The 21,956-nt window shown below is 34.0% G+C and overlaps 1 protein-coding gene and 1 pseudogene across 1 annotated transcript in view; one reads left to right on the forward strand and one right to left on the reverse strand.

The window, feature by feature from the left end:
* LOC113189053 (SWI/SNF-related matrix-associated actin-dependent regulator of chromatin subfamily D member 1-like) overlaps positions 1–2,130 on the forward strand; it is an 88,481-nt pseudogene extending 86,351 nt beyond the window's left edge.
* Macrod2 (mono-ADP ribosylhydrolase 2) overlaps positions 1–21,956 on the reverse strand; it is a 1,937,146-nt gene that overhangs the window by 1,787,426 nt on the left and 127,764 nt on the right. The gene's annotated exons all lie outside the window — the stretch shown is intronic.

The following is a 21,956-nucleotide window of genomic DNA, read 5'->3' on the forward strand; positions in this document are numbered from 1 at the left end:
CTGCTTGCTTCCACAGTGCATGTGAGTGGTATGATTTTTCCCAACATTTCACTTTCAGTCTTTGTATGTCTTTTCCTATCAGATGAGTCTCCTGGAGGCAGCATATTGTTGGGTCTTTTTTAATCCAATCTGCTAGCCTATGTCTTTTGATTGGTGAGTTTAAGCCATTAACATTTAAGGTTACTATTGAGACGTAGTTTGTATTTCCAGCCATATTTGTTTATTTTTGATATTTAACTTGACTTGATTTTCTTCTTTGATTAGTTTTTCCTTTAGTGTATTACCTTCCTCTGCTAATTTTCATTGTTGTTTTACATTTCCTCTTCATGAAATATTTTCCCAAGGATGTTTTGTACTGTCTTTTTTCTAGCTATAAATTCTTTTAACTTTTGTTAAAAGTTGCCCTCTAGCACTTTTGTTATCCTGGAAGGTTTTGATTTCATCTTCAATTCTAAAGCTTAATTTACTGGATAAAGATTCTTGGTTGGGCTTTTCCACTAGTTGTCTCTAGCCTACAGTCTCGCTGTCCGGAGCTTCCCATGCCCATGGATCAGCCAGTCGCACAAACAGTCAGGCACTTGGGGGTTCCGGTCGGGGAGATGGGGGGGCTGGGAGGTGGGGGGGGCAGGCAGGGGGAGTTCTTCCAGTTCCGGTTCTTTGTGCAGCTGCAGCACAGCTTCGGGAAGATGGCGGCTGGGAAGGTTTCCAGTCTGTGGCTCCCAGCAGTGGTGCCAGAGCCTCCGAAGGGGCGGGTGCAGCGGCTGCTCTGGGCCCAGGTGGAACTCCTGGACCTCCATGCTAATGGGCCCGGACCTCCATGCTAATGGGCCCGGCTCTGGGTCAAGGGCTACACCGCTCCCTGATGCCCAGAGCAACCTATACGAGACCAGATATGCTGCCAGGCAGCCAAATGATACCTCAGGGACCTTCCATGGGACCTCCTGGCTAGGGGGGGAAACCCTTCTGTCCAACCTGGCCTGGCCCAGTCAGGGATGGACCAGTCCCGCAAGAGACCTGCACCTCAGCAGATCCAGCAGGTCCAACAGCAGGCGGGCCAAAATCGAAACCACAATGCAAAGAAAAAAAAGATGGCTGACTAAATTCTACCTCAAAGGATTCCTGAACTGGTACCAGCATCCCAGGCCTATATGGATCTTCTGACTTTTGAAAGGAAACTGGACCAGACTATCATGAGGAAACGGCTAGATATCCAGGAGGCCTTGAAACATCCCATCAAGTCAGCCTTGTCCAAATATGATGCCACAAAACAAAAGAGGAAATTTTCTTCCTTTTTTAAGTCCTTAGTGATCGAATTGGACAAAGACTTGTATGGGCCAGACAACCATCTGGCAGAATGGCACAGGACTGCCACTACCCAGGAGACGAATGGCTTCCAGGTGAAGTGATCAGGAGATGTGAATGGATGGTGTACTGTCCTACTGATGCTGGATTATCGGCCTCCCCAGTTTAAATTAGACCCTTGTTTGGCTCAGCTCCTTGGCATTCACACCCAGACTCATCCAGTGATCATTCAAGCACTGTGGCAATACATTAAGACACATAAGCTCCAAGATCCTCACAAGCGGGAGTTTGTCATCTATGACAAGTACCTCCAGCAGATCTTTGAGTCTCAGCATATCAAGTTTTCAGAGATCCCTCAAAGGCTGCATGCCTTGCTTATGCCACCAGAACCCATTATCATTAATCACGTCATCAGTATTGATCCAAATGATCAGAAAAAGACAGCTTATTATGACATTGATGTGGAAGTGGATGATACCTTAAAGACTCAGATGAATTCTTTCCTGCTGTCCACCACCAGTCAACAGGAAATTGCTACTCTAGACAACAAGATTCACGAAACAATAGAAACTATCAACCAGCTGAAGACCTAGTAGGAGTTCATGCTGAGCTTCGCCAAATATCCTCAGGGTTTCATCAATGATTGGCTTCAGTCCCAGTGCTGGGACCTCAAGACCATGACTGATGTGGTGGGTAACCCAGAGGAGGAGCAACGAGCTGAGTTCTATGTCCAGCCTTGGGCTCAGGAGGCCGTGTGCCCATACTTTTACTCCAAGGTGCAGCAGAGACACAAGAATTAGAGAAGGCCTGGGAATCCGGACTACATAGGGCTTCTCCTACAGCCCTAATTTGGCTGCTCCAGTTATTTGTGCTGTGCTGTGCTGTCTGCTTCATAGCACCTGCCTTGGTCTTGCTTGGGGCCTTTCAGGGGATGCTGTTGGTTCAAGGACAACACCAGAATGAAGAGGGTCTCACATTTCTGTCTCACGAGACACCTCTTATCTTCTTCTCCCACCCCATCTCTTCCCACCCCACCGCTTCTCCTTGCCCCACAAAGTTCCTATGTGCCTCTATCCTCCCCTGGTCTACACAGGACCTCTAGATAGTGGTAGAGAGAGAACCTGTAGTGGTAATCAGTGCTCTGAATGGACTGGGCCTAAGGCAAGATGGTCTTTAATGGGACCAGCTAAACTGATCCTCCCTTTCAGAGACCCAGGAGTTGGGAATTGTAGCCCCCTCCTCCAAGACTCAGGCCTTGGGGTGCTCTAGAAGCTACTTTATTTTGGCCCTCCTAATCACAGAATCCAATTTCCTTCCTTCCCTCAACAGGTTTGGAGCAAACTCTCCCTTCACTTGTTGCCCTCTAGCACTAAAGGAACCCTGGCTCTTGGGCTCCACTGAGCCCCAGGTCAGTCCCCAGTCCTCTACCGTCTCAGTGCTTCTCTGACTCCTTAGTAGGGGTCTTCTTACATCAGTATTGGGATTTGTTCTTGAATTATTGCTCCCTCCTGCACACTCCTTATTACAATTTATTACAAGGTTCATTATAGCCTTTCCCTTTTCTTATAATTTCCTTCTCAAACAATGAAAAACCTATTTCTCTACCTAAAATGCATTTACTTATATAATTTAATAAACATAGATGGTAGTCACAGAATTAATAACCTATGCCCCTGGAAAATCATAATAAACAAGATAACAACATTTCAACATTCAAAGTACTGTTACTTAAGGCTAAAAGTTACCTAAGGCTGTTCATTGGTTCCCATGCTCTTCAGGATGGTTGTGTAGTCATTTTTAATACAAGTAGGTTCATTTTACCTTAACTGCACAAATACATTACCATATGTATTCATTTGGGGTCCCCTGCCCACAATCCTGATTGGTTTCAATTACTTATTTTATTTGATACATATATCATTACTGATTTTAAGAACTAAAGCTATATATACAGTAACTGTATAACTTGATTATCATCACCATTTTGTCCTTATTCTCCTTTATTTTCTTCCCATTCCTACTCATTACCTTTGGGTAATTCATTTAATCAGATTCTGGCTTATCACTGTTATATTTTTGGTACAAATGAGTAGAACACAAATGTACTTCTTTATATCTTCTTTCATATACAGATAGTGCCTTCTACTGTTTTGAATTTTGTTATTTTTTATTACTAAAATTTACTAATGATAAGTTCATAGAATTTCATATGTCTTTTTCCTGTTCTTCTATATTATTTTTTGGTATTCTGCCCCTCCATTTTTAAGAATTCTTTATGTATTAGGCATATCAATCACGTGTGGTAGATGTTGTGAACATTTTCTTCCACTTTGTGAAATGTCTTTTGATGTTTGTCATGGTGCTTTTGGCTATAACACTTTTAAAATGTTTTATGTATTCAAATTAATTAATATTTTCAATTACCACTTCTGGACTTTCAATAAGAATTAGAAAGATTTTACGTACAATAAGGTTAAGAGATAATTCACTTACATTTACTTCTAGTGCTTGTATGATTTCATTTTTTATACTTAGATGCCTAATCCATTACTTTGGAGTACAATATAAGATATGGTGTGAGATATCTTTTTCTGTAAAGTCATTAAATTTTCCCAGAACCATTTATTTTAAATTCTGCTCTAGCCCAGGCATTTGAGATACTATATTTATCATATGCTAAATTTCCATATGTACTTGAATTTACTTATGGGCATTTAATCCTATTCCATTGGTCTTTTGGTCCATTCAAGCTTGAACACCACAATGTTTTACTTATAAAGTCTACCTAGCATCCTAGCAGTTTTCTGTGTCTAGTAGGGGTAGTCCTCACTTATAGTTTTCTTTCTTTTTTTCCATGTTTTTTGACTATTGTTATGTGTTTGCTTTTCTGTATGAAATTCGCCATCAACTCATTTAACTCCATAAATGGGAGATTGGTACTTTTATTGATATTGCATTGTTTGTACATTAATGTACAGTGAACCATTGCTTTTCCAATGCTGAGTTTTTATGCAACAACAGGGAAAGTCTTTGCTTGTTAGCTCTACTTGTGTTTCATTAGCATCTAAATTTTTTCATGGTACAGGTTTTGCACATCTCTCACTACAGTTCCTTATTGCAACTGGAATGGTCATTTTGATGTAAGCCACTAAGGTTAGGAGTGGTTTGTCATAAGCTGACAGATCTAATAACCAAAATCTACTGTCACCTATAGAAAAATCAAGTTGGAAATATGACTGCATTATCTTGAGAAAAAGGGGATAAATGATGAGTGAGAATTGGTTTAAGTTCCTCAGAAACAAGATAATACTGAAGAGGATAATATTTTTTCTTATATCTATAGAGACTTTTTAAATTAAATAAAAGATTTAAAAACATAATACTTTTAAGGTTTACAATGAAAAAAAATGAGTGTTATAGAACACAACACAAATTGCCTGTTAATTTGCACAAGCCGTTTTGTTAAAGGAAAGGGGTAAATATTGAGAAAAGAAACTCAAGATGATAGAATGTTTCTATTAGATATTACATTAGTAACATTAAGAATGAAAAATAGAAAAGCTTTCTATTGTAAGATTGCCATATTTTATCAACTCCAGAGAGCATATTCCACTTTACATATCTGTAGAAGTTATCATGAAAGGTCACCACCTTAACTGCACAAATACATTACTATGTAAAACTAAGTCTCACACATTTAGTTCAAACCCTTTTGCCATCTGTTGCATGCGTTTTATGCATTTTAATTATTTGGGAGACTTGCAGAAGATCTACATTTTAAAAAATGCCTTCTGTCACCACAGGCAATCTAACAATTGTATGATTCATTGTAATCTCTCAGATAAACATCTCTAACAAACCCTGGAGAAAAACAGAATTGAGTTTGATTCATTCTGGATTCTAGCATTGGGAAATCCATGATCAACCTAACCTTACAAATAAAGTGAATAACTACTAGTGATATTTACAAGAGACGTGTCTCCAGATTGTTGAAAGATACTGAAAGATCTTTATATTTGTTTAGAGTTTATTGGAAATAACCTATCAAAAATTAGGACAATAGGATAAAATCCCATTTGTCTGTGAGACAACAAATTGGTAATCTCATCCACTAAATGCACAAACCCTAAAAGGTATCTAACAAATGTGCCAAAGTTATGTAGTTAAGCTTACATACAAAATTCACAAGAGAGGTTTTTTAAGCTGTCACTCGATATCTACTTGCCTAATTTTAGGCACAATTTAACAAGTTGTTATAGGTTTTCCACCAGATATTTAGAAGAAGGGAAGAAAGGACATAGGGAACAAGAAGGTGAGAGGATGGGAGTACTTGATGCAATAATAGCTGAGAATTTTCCATAATTAATAATCAACATTGAAGTACACATCCAGGAAGCTCAGAGAATACCAAGCAGAATATGTACACAAAATCTACCCACAGGAATAACTTATTCAAACTACAAAAAAATTCCAATAATCCTAAGGAAAAATACCCTTCTAATAATATAATAAAGAACAAGAATTACTTTACAGATTTTTCTCCAAAACAATTGAAGTAATAGAATACAGTGAAATATTTTCAATATTGAAAGACAAAAATCACCAACATAGAATTTCATATGTAACAAAATTATCTTTCAAAATTTAAGGAGAAATAAAGGCATTCATAAACAAATAAATGAGGAAATTTGTCAATAATAAACTTTCCTTACAAGAAATGTTTTTTTGAAAAAGTTTTATAGAAAGAATGATGGTCTGTTAAAAACTTGGCTATACATAAAGAAAGGAAAGGATTAGAGAATGACTAATCCTTTGTATGATTTCATTTTTTATACTTATTCTAACAGATAACAGTGTGCTCAAAATAACAACAATAATCTATGTGGTGTCTGCAACTTCAATAGCAACAATGTTATAAGGTATGAAAGAGAAGAATTCAGAATACCTACACCATTCATAAAACAATATACTGTTATTTGAAAGAATAAGATTAGTAATAAATGCATATTGCCAAACTCTATGACACCACTAAAAAAAATTTAAAGAATTATATTTGAAGCTAGTTGTGTAGCTCAGTCATACAGCATGTGGTAATATTCACAAGGTCCTGTGTTCAATCTCCAACAACAACAAAAAAAAGTATTAAGTGATATGCTAAAGAAAAAAAAGTGGAATTATATAAAATACTCAATTAAAATCAGAAAGTGAGTAGAAGGAGAAAAAATAAGAAACATAAGGCTAGGGTTGTGGCTCAGTGGTAGAGTGCTCACATAGCATGTGTGAGGCCCTGGGTTCAATCCTCAGCACCACATAAAGATCAATAAATAAAGGTATTGTGTCCTTCTACAACTAAAAAATATTTTAAAAAAAAAGAATCAGATTTGGTTTCCTCATTCCAACAAAACTGTCAATCAAATTTTGAGGAGGATGGGATGAGAAAGAGAGACATAGAACATGGGCAATGAATAGAAAAGTCACAACTATTTAATAATATCAATAACCACTATATATATATATATATATATATATATATGTTATATAGTTAAGTTTACATACAAAATTCACAAGAGAGGTTTTTTAAGCTGTCACTCAATATCTACTTGCCATTAATTAAAAGATGGACTGTCTGGATGATCAAAAAAATCAAGACCCAGTTATATCTTGTCTATAAGAAATCTACTTTAAATATAGAAGCAATGGTAGATTAAAAGTAGAGACATGAAGAAAGATACACCAAGTTGGCATTAATCAAAAGAAAACTGAACTGGAAGCTCTAATTTGCAATAAGAAAGGGAGGGACTGGGACTGCTGTTCAGTGGTTTAGAGTGCTTGCCAATATGCCTTTGGCCCTGGATGGTCCAATCTCTAATACTAAGAGAAAAAAAGAAAAAGGAAAAAAAGTATAATAAAACAATAAAGAAAGAAGGGGGAAGTAAGTTAAAATATACAGTTTGGGATATAAGAGATACAATTGTCTTTGTTCATAGATAATGTATTCATATGTGTGGAAAATTCCAAAGAATAACAAACAAAAATCCTGGAACTAATAAATAAGTGTTGCAAAATTTCAGGATACAAGGTTACTATTGCTATCTTACATAGAAAAAAAACATCAACTGTAATGTGAAAGTAAACTCACAATGCCATTTAAATTAGCATCCAAAAAGTGAAATACTTAGGCATAAATCCAGCAAAATATGAACAACATTTATATGAGGAAAACTGCAAAACTCTGATGAAATAAATCAAAGAAATGGAATATTCTTGTATAAAATGACTCAGTATTACCAAGATGTGAATTCTCCCAACTTGATCTAAAAATTCAATGCAATCCCAATAAAATTCCCAGTGAATCATGTTGTAAGTATCAATGAGATGATTTTAAAATTCCATAGGGAGGCTGAAGACTCAGAATGGCTAATCCAACAAAAAAAGATACTACCTAGCTTCAGGATGCACTATAAAATAATCAAGATAATGTGGTATTGTTGGAAGAATAGACAAATTGATTAACAGAAGAGAATAGGGAGTCCAGAAACAGACCAAGATAAACATAATCAACTCATCTTTGGCAAGGAAGCAAAAGCAATCCAGTGAAAAAGAAAAGTCTTTTCAACAATGGCACAGGCACAATAGGCCATCCACATACAAAAGAAAAAGAAAAAAGAACTTGAACACTGACCTTATGCTCTTCACTAGACATAAAACGTAGATCTATAAAACTTCTAGGAGAAAACATAGAAGAAAGTCTAAATGATGGTAGGTTTGGCAATACGTTTTTCAGATATGAATATAATACTTGCTAAAAAAATGGTAAAATGGACTTTGTTAAAATTAAAATTACTGCTGTGAAAAACATGCTGCTAAAAAATGAAAATGAAAGCCACAGAGTTGGAAAAAATATGTGCAAAACTCATATTTGATAAAGTACTGCTATTCAACATATATGAAGAACTCTTAAAATTCAACAATAAGAAAAGAATTCAATTAAGAGTGGATAAAAGATTTGAACACTCTGGTGTCCAAGAAAGATAGTCTGGTGCCAAATATGTATATGAAACATCATATTCACGATACTTAACATCATATGTTATCAAGGAATTATAACTCAAGTTAAAATAACAATGAAGTATCACTATACATCTAAAAAGAAGAAGGTTTAAAACTCAAATATTAACAAATGCTGTTGAAGAAACAGAGCAAAAGGAATATTCATTCATCACTGATAGGAATGCAAAATGGTATAGGCACTCTGGAGGGAAGTTTGGAAGTTTCTTACAAAGCTAAACATAGCCTAACCATACAATCCAGCAATTATACTCGTTGGTATTTGCCTAAGTGAGTTGAAAAATTATGTCCAAGCAAAAATCCTGCATACAACTCAAAACTATAAACTCTTAGAAGAAAACATAGAAGAAAATCATCATAACATTGGATTTAGCAAAGGTTTTCTAAATATAATACCAAAAGCACAGACAAAAAAAATCAAAAATAGACAAATTGGATGACATCATAATTAAAGATTTCTGGGCATTAGAGTAGAAAACTGAGAAGTAATCATTGGAATGGGATAGGGGAAAACAGCACCTGTTGGAATGGAAAAAAAGTATTTATAAATAATATATCTGATAAGGGGTTAATATAAAGAACTCTTACTATTCTACAACAAAAAAAAATCTATAAAGACATTTCTGCAAAGATGATTTTCAAATGGCCAGCAAACATATTTGCCGCAGTCTGGCTGGGCACAAAATCACAAGCCACTCACACCTTGTAGGTTCAAACAGCAACTCTTTATTCCCGAACTCACACGGGCACTCTACACACAGGTTCTGGGGAAATCCACGTTCTGGGCAAAATTCACACACTCCACCAGGCTCTGAATCCCAAATACTCTCTGACTCTTGCGAGAACTCGGGAACTCAAGGAGCAGGCGGGCGCTTGAGGCAGCAGGATATGCCCTATTCCCAGCAGGGTACACCTTAAACCTGGAATCGCCCTAAACCCAAGGAGCGGGATACTCCCTAATCCCAGCAGGATACACCCTAAACCTGGATCCGCCCTGGTCCTTGAGCAAGGTCACCTTACTCAAGCATACATGCAATGTCACTGCAAATGACCTGGGTCCAAAGGCAAGCCCATTTCCACAATGGAGAGTCCTTCCTCTAAGCAACATGGAGTAGGCTGACAAAGAAATTGCCATGTGTCATTCCTACTTGGCAATGGCTCTCAGCACACATTTTTTAAAAAAAAATCATCACTGATCATTAGGGGAGAACAAAACTTCAATGAAATATCACCTCATACTCAAGATGCTATTATCGAACCACAGAAAATGGTAAGTGTTGGTTATGAGAAATAGAAACTTTGTACATTATGGCTGGGAATATAATATGCTACAGCTACTATGGAAAATATGGTGGTTCCTCAAAAACTGGGCTGGGGATATAGCTCACGTGGTAGAGTGCTTGCCTCACATGCACAATGCCCTGGGTTCAACCTCCAGCATCACAAAAAAAAAAAAAAAAAAAAAAACCCTTAGAGCCTTAGAGATATGATTCAGCAATTCCACTTCTGGCAAAAAAGGTAGGATCCAAAAAATATTCACAAATCCATATTCATAGAAACACTATTCATAGTATTCAAGAGGTAGAAGCAACCCAAGTGTCCATCAATGGATGAATAAACAAAATATAATATATACAGTAATAGAATATTACTCAGAAAATAAATCTGACCCATGCTGTATAGATGAATCTTGAGGACATTTCACTAAGTGAAATAAATCAGACATGCAAAGAAAGACAAATATTCCATACAATTGAACTTATATGAGGCATTCACAGTAGTCATATTTATAGAAACAGAAAGGAGCATTATGGTTGCCAGGATCAAGGGATAGGGAAAAATGGGGATGTATAATTTAAGGGATATTTCAGTTTTTCAAGATTAAAAAAAATCTGGAAATTGGTTTCACAACACTGTGAATATACTTATTACTGAATTAATAATATACTTAGAAATAGTTAAGATAGTAAATTTTGTTATATAGTTTTACAATTTAAAATTTTTATAAACCTAAACACACTGTTTATAGTAGCTTTATTCATAATAACCAAAGGGTAGAAACAGCCAAGACAGGTAAACAGGGAAACAGTTGGTACATCCATAAATAGGATATTATTCCTCAGCAATACAAAGAAATAAGCTATCAAGTCATGAAACAACATGGAAGAACTGTAAATGTATACTGCTTAGTGAAAGAAGTCAGTCTGAAAAGGCTACATACTATATGATTCCAACCATATAACATCTGAAAAAGGCAAAACTATAAAACCATTAAAAATATTAATGGTTACTATGGGTTGGGAGAAGGGGAGGGATAAGGACAAGTAGGTGAAGCACAGGAGATATTCAAGATAGTGAAACTATCCTATATGACACAGTAGTAGTGAATATATAACATTATGCATCTACAAAACCCATATAATTGTATGACACAAAGAATGACCCCTAAGGTAAACCAAGGACAATAGTTAATTTATCAATATTGGATCATCAATTGTAACAAACAAATAACAGTAAGGCAAGAAGGTCATGATATGGGAAAATGTATGGGTATGTATATGATTGGAAATATGGGAGCACCCTGGATTTTCTGCTCAATTTTTCTATAAACTTAAAACTGCTCTAAAAAGTACAGCCTATTAATTTAAGACAAGACACCCATTATTCTCATTTAGATTCCTCCTTCTTATACTGCTATGAAAAACATTACTGATCAGAGCATCTCTTTGGCTGGTATTTCATTCTTTATTCATCAATTTACTAATTCAATGCTCAAATATTTATAGTGTTTGTAAACTTATGATCATCCATTCACAATTTTAAAAATATAACTTCCTATATGTCATTTTATTCCCTTTTTGAAATATTTCATTACATTATTTTCATATTAAGAGTCTATAAATTATCTGTTGTACAAGCTAAATTTTGTAATAAATTATAGGAGCCTCTCTCATAAAGTCATCCTGGAGTTATTTTTATAGGTTAGTATGAAGAAAAATCAGTCACCATGATATGTACAAATTGAGCCCATCCAATTTTAGTTCATATTTCTTTTGACTGATGAATTATTCAATCTACTTGATCAATTAATATTAATGATTATTATACTATATGTAGTACATACGATAGTGAGGAGACAGTATTAGCAGCTCTAGGAACATAGGAGAATCTTAATAAAGTTTTCAGTTTCTCAAGTTAATATTTTTTACATACATAGAAAATATTTTAGAAGGTGCAATTCACTGAAAGATTAATTATAATTATGAAATTATATGACTTCAAGATTTTATTTTTGTAATAGGAAAAATGTTTTAGAATAATATTCAGATCAAAGAAATGGTTTTGCTTTTAAGGATGCTCTTTAGTACTGTGAGGAAACATGTAATTGCATAGAAAAGTAGGAATACTGGAAATAAATCATTCAGTACAAAAACCAAATGTCATGACGTTGTTAATAACTGGTTGCTAAATAAATGGCTTAGATAAATGCTATAGGAATTCTGAGGAGGTTCAAAAAGAAAACAACCCTATGGTTTGGAATGGACTAACTTCACAAAAGAAAAATTAGATCTTGTAGGAGTATGAGCAAAATGCAAAAGGAAAAAAATCATAATATGTTGAAGAATGCACTTGTTAACCTGTTTAGCTAGAGTGGTTGATTTCACAAGCTAGAGGCTAAAGACAAAACCAGAAATGTAGAGTGGGGCAAAATTAAAGATCTTGAATTCCAGGCTAAAGAATTTATATATTAACAATAGACAATATAAGGCACTGAAAGTTTTTTATGGCAAAGCAATATGATGAAGTAAATAGTTGTATGTAGTTTACATTAGATTAGGTAGAGGTGCAGACCAGAAGGACAGTTAAGTAGCTGTATGGAAAATTTTTATAGTGTGGTAGAAAAAGCAACTGAATTGGGAAAAGTCAGCCCCATCCCCCACCCCCAGGGTAGGGGTAGAGGGAAGGAGAAAAAAGGGGAAGGGAAGAGAAAAGAAAGAAGCAGAGAGAGAGAAAGTAGATGGGTTCAAAGGTGAATCCAAGTTTTTGAAGCTAGAAAAATATGAAAAGGACAAAAATGGTTTTAGAAATGTTAAATTTACTCTATCTGAGAGGTCTCCAGGTAGAAATAAACATTAGATAATTTGATAATACCAGAATTAGAGCTAAGCTGTGAGTTAATACTAAAAAGAAATATTCTAAAACTAGCTTCAAAGAAGTGATATTTGAAACTCTTCAAAGGAGAAACTATCTATAGAGAGACAATAATACAAGACCATCGGAAATTTTGAGAACCTACTTCTAGGGCACAGATGAATAAACAAACAACATTAAAGCACATGGGCACATTCCCCCCCCCCCTCTCTCTCTCTCTCTCTCTCTCTCTCTCTCTCTCTCTTTCTCTCTCTCTCTCTCACACACACACACACACACACACACACACACAGTAAATAATCACCGAGGAAAGAACCATCATGGGAGCCAAGGAAAATATTGTTGCCTCTCCCATATTATCATGAAAATCTTCCCTATAATCCATATCCCTCTTTGATAACTTCAGAATCCTATAACCATCACAAAACATTTATTTTAAAAACATTTATTTTCTTTGTACAAAGGATATTAGACATCAAAGGACAATCAGTGATAACAGTATTTAACCCTTCATTTATGATAGATCATCCATTATTCATACATAATTCAGTAATAAACCAAAATGAAAATAATGTTATGACTTGAACCAGAAATCATACTGGATTGATGTTAAGGCCTTAATGTTAAGCCTTGTGCAATGGCACTTATTATTTCTTTAAAATGGAAGGAAGTTAATTCCTTTCCAAAAATCATGGCATCAATAACATCAGAGATTAGAGTCCTGAACTTAATGTCCTACCGAGGACTTATCTAGTATAGAAACATGGCCTATAAAGTCAGACAGGCAGGGTAACATGACCTAAAAATTAAGGATTTCCAATTTCCACACTGATAACTTAGGGGTTTTCATTCATCCATCAATATATTCATTCATTTATTCAAATAGCCACTATGTGTTAGACATTGAGAAGACAAATAGGAATATGCCACATCCCTGCTATCTCTGGTATTATTGTCTTTAAAACACATTTGGATTCTAGGAAAGACAAAATTGGACATATTAGTTATATTAATTATTTATCTAAAGATGCAAAATTGGAAGTCAGTCAAAATAGAAAGTCATATTCATGAAAGAATTTCAGTATACTACACTTTGCTCTAAAGAAAAGACTTTTATACTGTGAATAAGTAGCCCCACTGGCTCCTTTCTCATTACTTCTAAATCATCCTTAGTCGTTTACTTAGCCTTGGTCATCCTAATATCATGTAGGTATCCGTTTCCTTCAAGAACAGAAGCATAAATTAATATTCTCTTAAACAAAATTGGGTATTATTTTAAATCCATGCCTTAAAAACTTTGGTAGTAAACTCCTAGTAATATACAAAACATTAAACTCTGCACAAACTCAAGATTTAAAATCCCTCAGGATTGAGAACCATCTGTTCATGATGACCCTTACAGAGAATTACATCAACTATTGCAAAGTAGTTTCATTTATCCCAGTCAGAAACTGTGTTTCAGACACTGCCTCTCAGTAGTTGGCAATCAGCAACCCCAGCAATTATACAATATTCAATCTTCAAAAGAAAAAGTTGTTTCAGAAAAGCAGAAATTACAGATAGTAGTTGAAATTAACCTGATGACTCACATAGAAAGCAACCTGAAATATAACAAATAAATAGTACAAAGAAAATGGATATGAGATAGGACTTTTAAAATTTACAAACTAATCTTTTGAACAATTATACTATAAATTAATTTAAAAATTTGAAGGGAAACTAAAAACTGTATTAAAGAGTTATGTATAAAACTTAAGTTACAAGAACTCTTTTATCATATTATTAAGGTAATAACAAGGAAGAAATACAGTGAATTAGAAATACTATCAATACATAAACTAAAATATCTGTGTATACTAGTTAAGCAATATTGCAAGTAAAAAATAACCCTTGAAAAAGGCAGAATATGAAAGGCACATAGGAAACATATTCCTTAAATTACTGTTTATTTATTTCATTTAGAAATGGAACCAAAAAAAGCAATGAAAAAGCTATAACAAATGTTATGTTCCACACCTACCTTGTTTTTCAAGATAATTTAAAGAATTTCTGACTACATGAAAAAAGGACATAACTATTTCTTAAATAAAGATTTTTTTAAAGCAAGGATAATTATAACTTTGACATCAGCATAGTAGTTCTAAATTAAAACTAATAATTATAATTAAAATGTTGAAATATTAAAATGGTAAAAAATCTTTTAAAGCCTGCATATTAATAATGGAAATTTATTCTGCTTGTTTTCAGAAAAGGGTATCATGGATTTTAAAAAGCTTCCCAAAATGAGTTCAACCACAATAGAAAAAAAAGTATTAATAAAATGTGGTGAGACAGATTCCAAAGAGGCTACACAATCTCCTACCTTTAAGATTAATAAAGTCAGGAACACATTTATCTTGACTTGTTTAAATGAAGCCAGATTGAAGGCTTAAAGCTGAATTAGGTGAAAGCTGATAATCCTTTTTCATCAGTCATGTCTGTGGATTCCCTAGACAAAGAGTACTAAAAAGGAAGAAAGTTTTAACATTTTTTACACTACGAGTAAACAATCAAAATTTAAAATAGCATACGGATGAAAAGATATTTGTGACAATATATTATATATTTATTATTTTAGTTTTTAGTTGGACACAATAGTTTTATTTTGTTTATTTATATTTGTGCTGAGGATCGAACCCAGGGCCTCGCACGTGCTAGGCAAGCACTCTACCGCTGAGCCACAACCCAGCCCATAACAATATATTATTATGAAGAAAAATTAAATATACATATATGAAAGATAAGACAAATAAATGGTGGGAACCCCAGAAGAAATTTTGCTTTTTTTTTCCAGATGGGGTCTTGCTGTGTTGTGCAGGCTGGTCCCAAACTCCTACACTCAAGTGATCCTGCTGCCTGATCCTCTCAAGGAGAGGATACTACCACATCCAGCTTAGAATTATTTAAGGCAGTTGAATCCATTAAGCCAATTATCTTTCTTTAATCTGAATGAAATGTTTGAGATTATAATTTCAAACATCATATATTTTACATATATATCACTTTTTATATTATATCTATCACATTTTTCATTTGATATATTTCAAATATATATCTATGTATATAAATGTGCATATGTTTTACATACATAAATATATCATTTTTTAATTAAAGAATGAATCTCACCAGAATTTTCAAATCAAAATAATGTACTCTAATTCTAACTTAAATTACAAGATTTCACTTGTGAAGCACATAGCCATGAGGTTTCCCAGAGCTCTTCTCTTTTCACTTGGGGATGGGCATAGGGGAGCTGCAAAGAAAAAAAAAGCTCATCCTTAAGGAGCTCACATTGTAGCATTATGTTGAAAAGTAATTATGGCACTCATGCTAAATATTAAAATAGAAGTTTATACAAAGTTTTCCCAGAGATCATACTGAAATGAGTTATAGGCTGACTGCTAGGGAAAGATGACTAACAATGCAGCCAAAGGCATATGAGGCCAGAATCTCCCAAAGAAAGCTTCAGTAGAGTTCACAGAGAAAACTTTAAAAGGTTTTTAAAGTTTTACTAAATTACATACTGAATCTATCCTGATAGGTTCATTCTCAGTGCCTATGGAATTTCAATTTGTTGATTATATTCTTGTCACACAAAAAGTTATCCTGCAACAAAAGCCAGCCAATATGCTCATCATACATAAAGAGAACACAAACCATGTAGTGTTTCAGGTCAATGCTAATGTTATCAGCCCAAAATCAGACATGACCAAGTCATCAGCCCCATGGGGAATGAAAATGAGCCCTTTACCTTTGAAAAGCCTTTTAAATATTTGGTAGATCTCACACTATTAAGAAATAAGGGAGCAAGGGTATACAGTCTTGGGGAATAGGCCTGTCCTTTCCCTCCAATTCTTACTGCATTTAAAATAATTTTACCTCACTTCTTCACAGAGCAGCTGACAAATCATTTCTCCAAACTGGCATAGGGTGTTCAAATTAGAATTCAGAACAAGAGTCAGCAGGAAAAAATGAGGGCTGGGTAATGACTTCTTCCTTTTTGATACTACATATTGAAATATTGGCTTCTCTTTGTTATATGTACCAGATTTACAAATAACTAATACACATTAGATACATTAGATCTAAAATTCTAAACTTTTTTATCAAGGACCTATTTTTTCTCATTATAATACATTTATTTTATCTTTTGCCAAACACAGAACATTTATACTACCTCTTTTTTGAAGGAAAAAAACTCCTTGATCATTTTCTAATAGATTTTCAGTTTTATACAATCAGAAATCACTTGCTGGAGCATTTGTATTGTTTTCTTTTTCTTTTTTTTTAAGAGAGAGAGAGAATTTTTTAATATTTATTTTTTAGTTTTCGGCAGACACAACATCTTTATTTGTATGTGGTGCTGAGGATGGAACCCAGCACTGCGCACATGCCAGGCGAGTGTGCTACCGCTTGAGCCACATCCCCAGTCCAGTTGTATTGTTTTCTTTAAGGATCAATGTAATAACCTCACATCGTATATTCTCATTAATATCAGCACACTGATTATATTTGACAGAAATTATCATAGGCTCTAGGAACTGGATAGTCACTAACCCAACAGTGTCACCAGGACAACAGAATAGTTGAAATTCTGGGCATCTTTCCATATCAAAATTCAGAAATTGATTTTCCTCTCCCTTTTTTCTTTACACTTTGAACACACTGATTTTGTTTAATTGTGCTAAAGCATCTAGGTCACCTGTAACCCACTAGGAAGGATTTCCATTGGCTTTTTCTGTCTAATGACTGTATTCCTTGCCAGGCATGATGGCACATACCTAAAACACCAGCAAAGGTTGGGGCAGGAGGACCACAAATTTGAGTCCAGCTTCAGTAACTTAGCAAGACACTGTCTCAAAAATAGAACATAAAAAGGGCTGTGGATGTGGCTCAGTAGTTAAAAACCTCTGGGTTCAATCCCCAGTGCCAAAAAAAAAAAAAAAACTATAGTCCTGAAATTGTTTTCATTTCTCACTTAAGAGGACTGTTTTCTTTACAGTAATCACTGATTTGCTAAAGTCTTCACTCCTCCTCTTACTATTCCTAGAACTGTCTTCTCAAACATTTGTTTAAAAAAACTATTTTTCCTACTTATTTTCTTGGCAGTTCATTGCAATTATATCAGAAAATAAAAAATTGATTGGCATATATCTATAATTATATTTATATTTCTGTTTTATCTATGCCTACCCATTTATTCCAATTTTAACCAATGATCAAAGCACATTAAGTCATTTGGTTAACATGAAAGGGTTGTCAATGCATAGAAAATTAATGTAATCATAAAATAATATATATATAAATAATTGCATTAAGAATACATAAGCTTTTAATAATAGAAGCACATAAGTTTATGTATAATCCATATGAGAATCAGTATCTGGAATAACTGAAAATAGATAACACTAAAGTAGAGGACAAAAAAACTCAGGATGAAAAAATATTCAAAAGATTTACTCACTGTTGAACAATTTAATTTATTCAACACATTTTCAAAAATCTACTATCAAATGCAATATAACTAATTATATTCACAGAATAATAAGTCCTGTTTAATATACCAGATATTTTATTTAATTACTAAATTTAAAAAAGTAAAACTACATAAGACTTTTTTTAAAGTACATTTTTAGTAAACCAAAACATCTGCAATATGGAAAAGCATACATAAAGTATGTAGCCTAGTGAATGAGGAATTTAAACATAAATGTTAAGCTATAGGAAAGCAAAATCAATTAACAGTGTAATTACCAAGGTGATCCTAAAGGTACTGTTCAAGATTAATTTTTTTTTTACAGCTTGAAAATGATACTTTTGTTTTTCTCTCAAAAATAATTGTAAAATTGTGCTCAAAAACATGAGAATCCAAATCAAAACAGTATTTATAGAGAACATTCTTTATAGGAAGCAGTTAAAATTCGTGGTCTAAGTCTCACAGCTAAGTCTATGAAAACAACATATTCCTTTATTTTCTGCCTAGGATTTAAATGCCAAATTCTTAATCAGGACTGATAGCAAATTCCTGATATCTATTAAGTTGAGAAATAAAACCTATGGATCTTCTATAGTAGAATGCACATAATGCCATGCACATAAAATTAGATTCAATGGACATCTCCTCTTTACTTTATTCTCACTCTAAATGTAAGGCTCCAGACCTCTAAGTAAGAATCCAGAGGCGAGGTCATAGCTCAGCAGTAGAGCGCTCCTCTAGTTAACAGACTAAGTAATCAACTGGCTCAAAATGCCATTTACAGCAAATCTACCTTGAAATTTTTAAAAATTTAAGAATAGCTATAGTATTTTTTTAAAAAAGCATGCCAAGCTAAGTCCAGAAGGCATATCAAAGCATATCAATGTGTGATTAGCAGTATATTGTCCATTTTATTTTTTTCCTTCTTTTTTAATTCTATTTCTTAGTTGTTGATAGAACTTCATTTTTATTTATTTACATGTGGTGCTAAGAATTGAAACCAGTGCCTCACACATGCTAGGCAAGTGCTCTACCACTGAGCCACCACTCCAGCCCTGCTTCTTTACTTTTTTATTTGTTCTTATTAGTTATACATGAGAATAGAATATATTTTGATATATTATACATATGCGGAGTATAACTTCTCATTCTTCTGGTTGTATTGGCCATGTAATCACGTATGCACATAGGAAAGTAATGTCCAATTCACTCTTTCCTTTTCCTATTTCCAATGCCTCCGTTCCCTTCAATCCCCTTTGTCTAACCCAGAGTACTTCTGATTTTCCCTACCACCCCTTTACTGTGAGTTAGCATCTGCATATAATAGAGAACATTTGGTCTTTGGTTTTTTGGGGATTGGCTTATTGCATTTAGCATGATAGTCTCCAGTTCCATCCATTTACTGGCAAATGCCATAATTTCATTTCTCTTTATGGCTGAGTAGTATTCCATTGTGTACATGTACCACATTTTCTTTTTCCATTCATTTGTTGAAGGGCACACAGGCTGGTTTCATACCTTAGCTATTGTGAATTCAGCTGCTATAAAACTTAACACCAAAAAAAAAAAAAAACAAATGACCCAATAAATAAATGAGCAAATGAACTGAACAGGTACTTCACAGAAGAAGAAATACAGTCAGTCAACAAATATATGAAAAACTGTTCAACACCTCTAGCAATTAGAGAAATAAAAATTAAAACTACACTGAGATTTCATCTCACTCCAGTCAGAATGGCAATTAACAAGAATATAGGTAACAATAAATGTTGGTGAGGATGTAGGGAAAAAAGTACTGCAAATTGGTGCAACCACTATGGAAAGCAGTATGTATGGAGATTCCTTAGAAAACTTGGAATGGAACCACCATTGACCCAGTTATCCTACTCCTCAATTTATATCCAAAGGACTTAAAATCAGCATACTGCAGTGACACAGTCACATCAATGTTTATAGTCCATTTTGTATGGACTTAGAAATGGAGAGTTCAGTATCATGAGTCCTGAGCATAGACTCACAAATTTGTCTGCTGACCTTTATATATGTTCATCTTTTCTTTTATTGCGTAAGCATTCCTTTGTTTGATAACAAATAATACTCTTTATATTCCTTTGAGAATGAATCTATAAATATTTGGTGTGGAATGATAGAGACATTTTGCTTTAGCAAATATCACTCATCTGAATTCCATTTCATTAAGATTTTGAGAAGTTGATTTAAGTGTTATATACATACACAAAATACACTCCCAATGCAACAGTTAAGCCTATTGTATCAATCTTGTTCTATTCACCAATGATTATTTATCCAATCATAAAAATAATCCACAAAAAAAATTGCAAATAGCTCAATACAAGAGTATTTGCTCTTGTGTAGGTGTCCGTCTTAACAGTTACAAAACCAAGACCCCAGTTTCCCATACAAGGACACATAGATGGCTTCCTTATAGGCTATGCCACAGACACATGAAAAAAAATTGATAATGGGATTTCTAGAGTGTCACTTAATACTGTGTATCAAGAGCCTTAAAAATATGCTTATCTTTGACTCTGAGATTCCTTTATAAGAATTCATCCTAAAATAATAATTGTGAAAGTATCCAAAGACGTGTAAAAATTAATTGTCAGAGCTAGAATGTAGGTCAGTGGTAGAGCTCCTGCCCAGCTTGTGTGGAGGTCCTGGATACAATTCCCAGAATGGCAAAAAAAAAAAAAGAAAGAAAATTTATAACAATACAAATTTATAACAAAATTCTCTATTTCAATGTTTAAATGTTGCAATAGAGGATAAAGCAGCTCATGTATGGTAGGTAGATAGATATATAGATAGATACACACACAACATACATACATACATAAATATAATATGGTTATTGAACATTATGTTTTAGAAGGTACTTTATGATGCAGGAAGATTATTAGGTGTTGTGAACAAAGGGAAAAAGAGGCTCTAAAACAAGTAGAGTATGGTCCCACTTTTCAAGAATTAAGAATAAATTTATGTGTACAAAAAGATTTAAAGAAAATACACCAAAATGTAACTACAGTTAAACGATGAGGTGGTGGCGGGATTACAGGTGTTTTCAATTTTATTTATATTGCTTCTCTGAATTTTCTACTTTTTATAATAAATGTGGGGTTGGGGACGTAGCTCAGTTGGTAGAGTACTTGCCTAGCATGCACAAGGTCCCAGATTCAATCCCCAGCACCACCAAAAAAATTAGATTTTTTTTAAAAATATGTATTACTTCCATTTTGAAAAGGCACATTTCCTTTAAGATATGCCAGCGAGTAAGAGTAGCATGTAAAACATGAAAAAATACACAAAGAATTATAATTTTTTTGAAAAAACAATTCGAGGATATTTTTCATCTACTATATAATATAAAGAAAATTTCTGTGGTCCTGAGCCATCTTATATGATTTGCTAGTTTCAGAATCACAACCAGTCATCTAATTCCCAAATCGCTACCCCTCTTTTAAAATAAAAGACATTACTATCACCACTGCAGTTTCTTCTGTGTCATCTTCATTCTTTCCTTTTGGCAAATTCATAAGTAACTGGATTCTTCATAATTTTTCTTCTCTTTCACCATTTTGCTTTCTCATTACTAAAGAAATGTTCTACTAATAAAAAACTACCACCTTAAAAATATTTTATTTGAATTGATTCTAGCTAAGTGTTTTCCTTTAAAAAGAAAACATAAAAGCCAGTAAGCAGAAGAACTTTCAAAAGAAAAAAAAACTGAAATTGTACATCTGTACTGATCAGAGAGAGAGAGAGAGAATATGAGAATGAATCATTTCTTCCTAACATTTTGGCACCTCTTTAGTTATTTAGTTTAGTTTTTTTAAGACCTGAAAGAACAGTTTATGCTGAAATAAGCCCTAAAGACCATATTGAGGATAATTAATTACAA

Source organism: Urocitellus parryii, chromosome 6 (genome assembly GCF_045843805.1).
Source record: "Urocitellus parryii isolate mUroPar1 chromosome 6, mUroPar1.hap1, whole genome shotgun sequence".
NCBI lineage: Eukaryota > Metazoa > Chordata > Mammalia > Rodentia > Sciuridae > Urocitellus > Urocitellus parryii.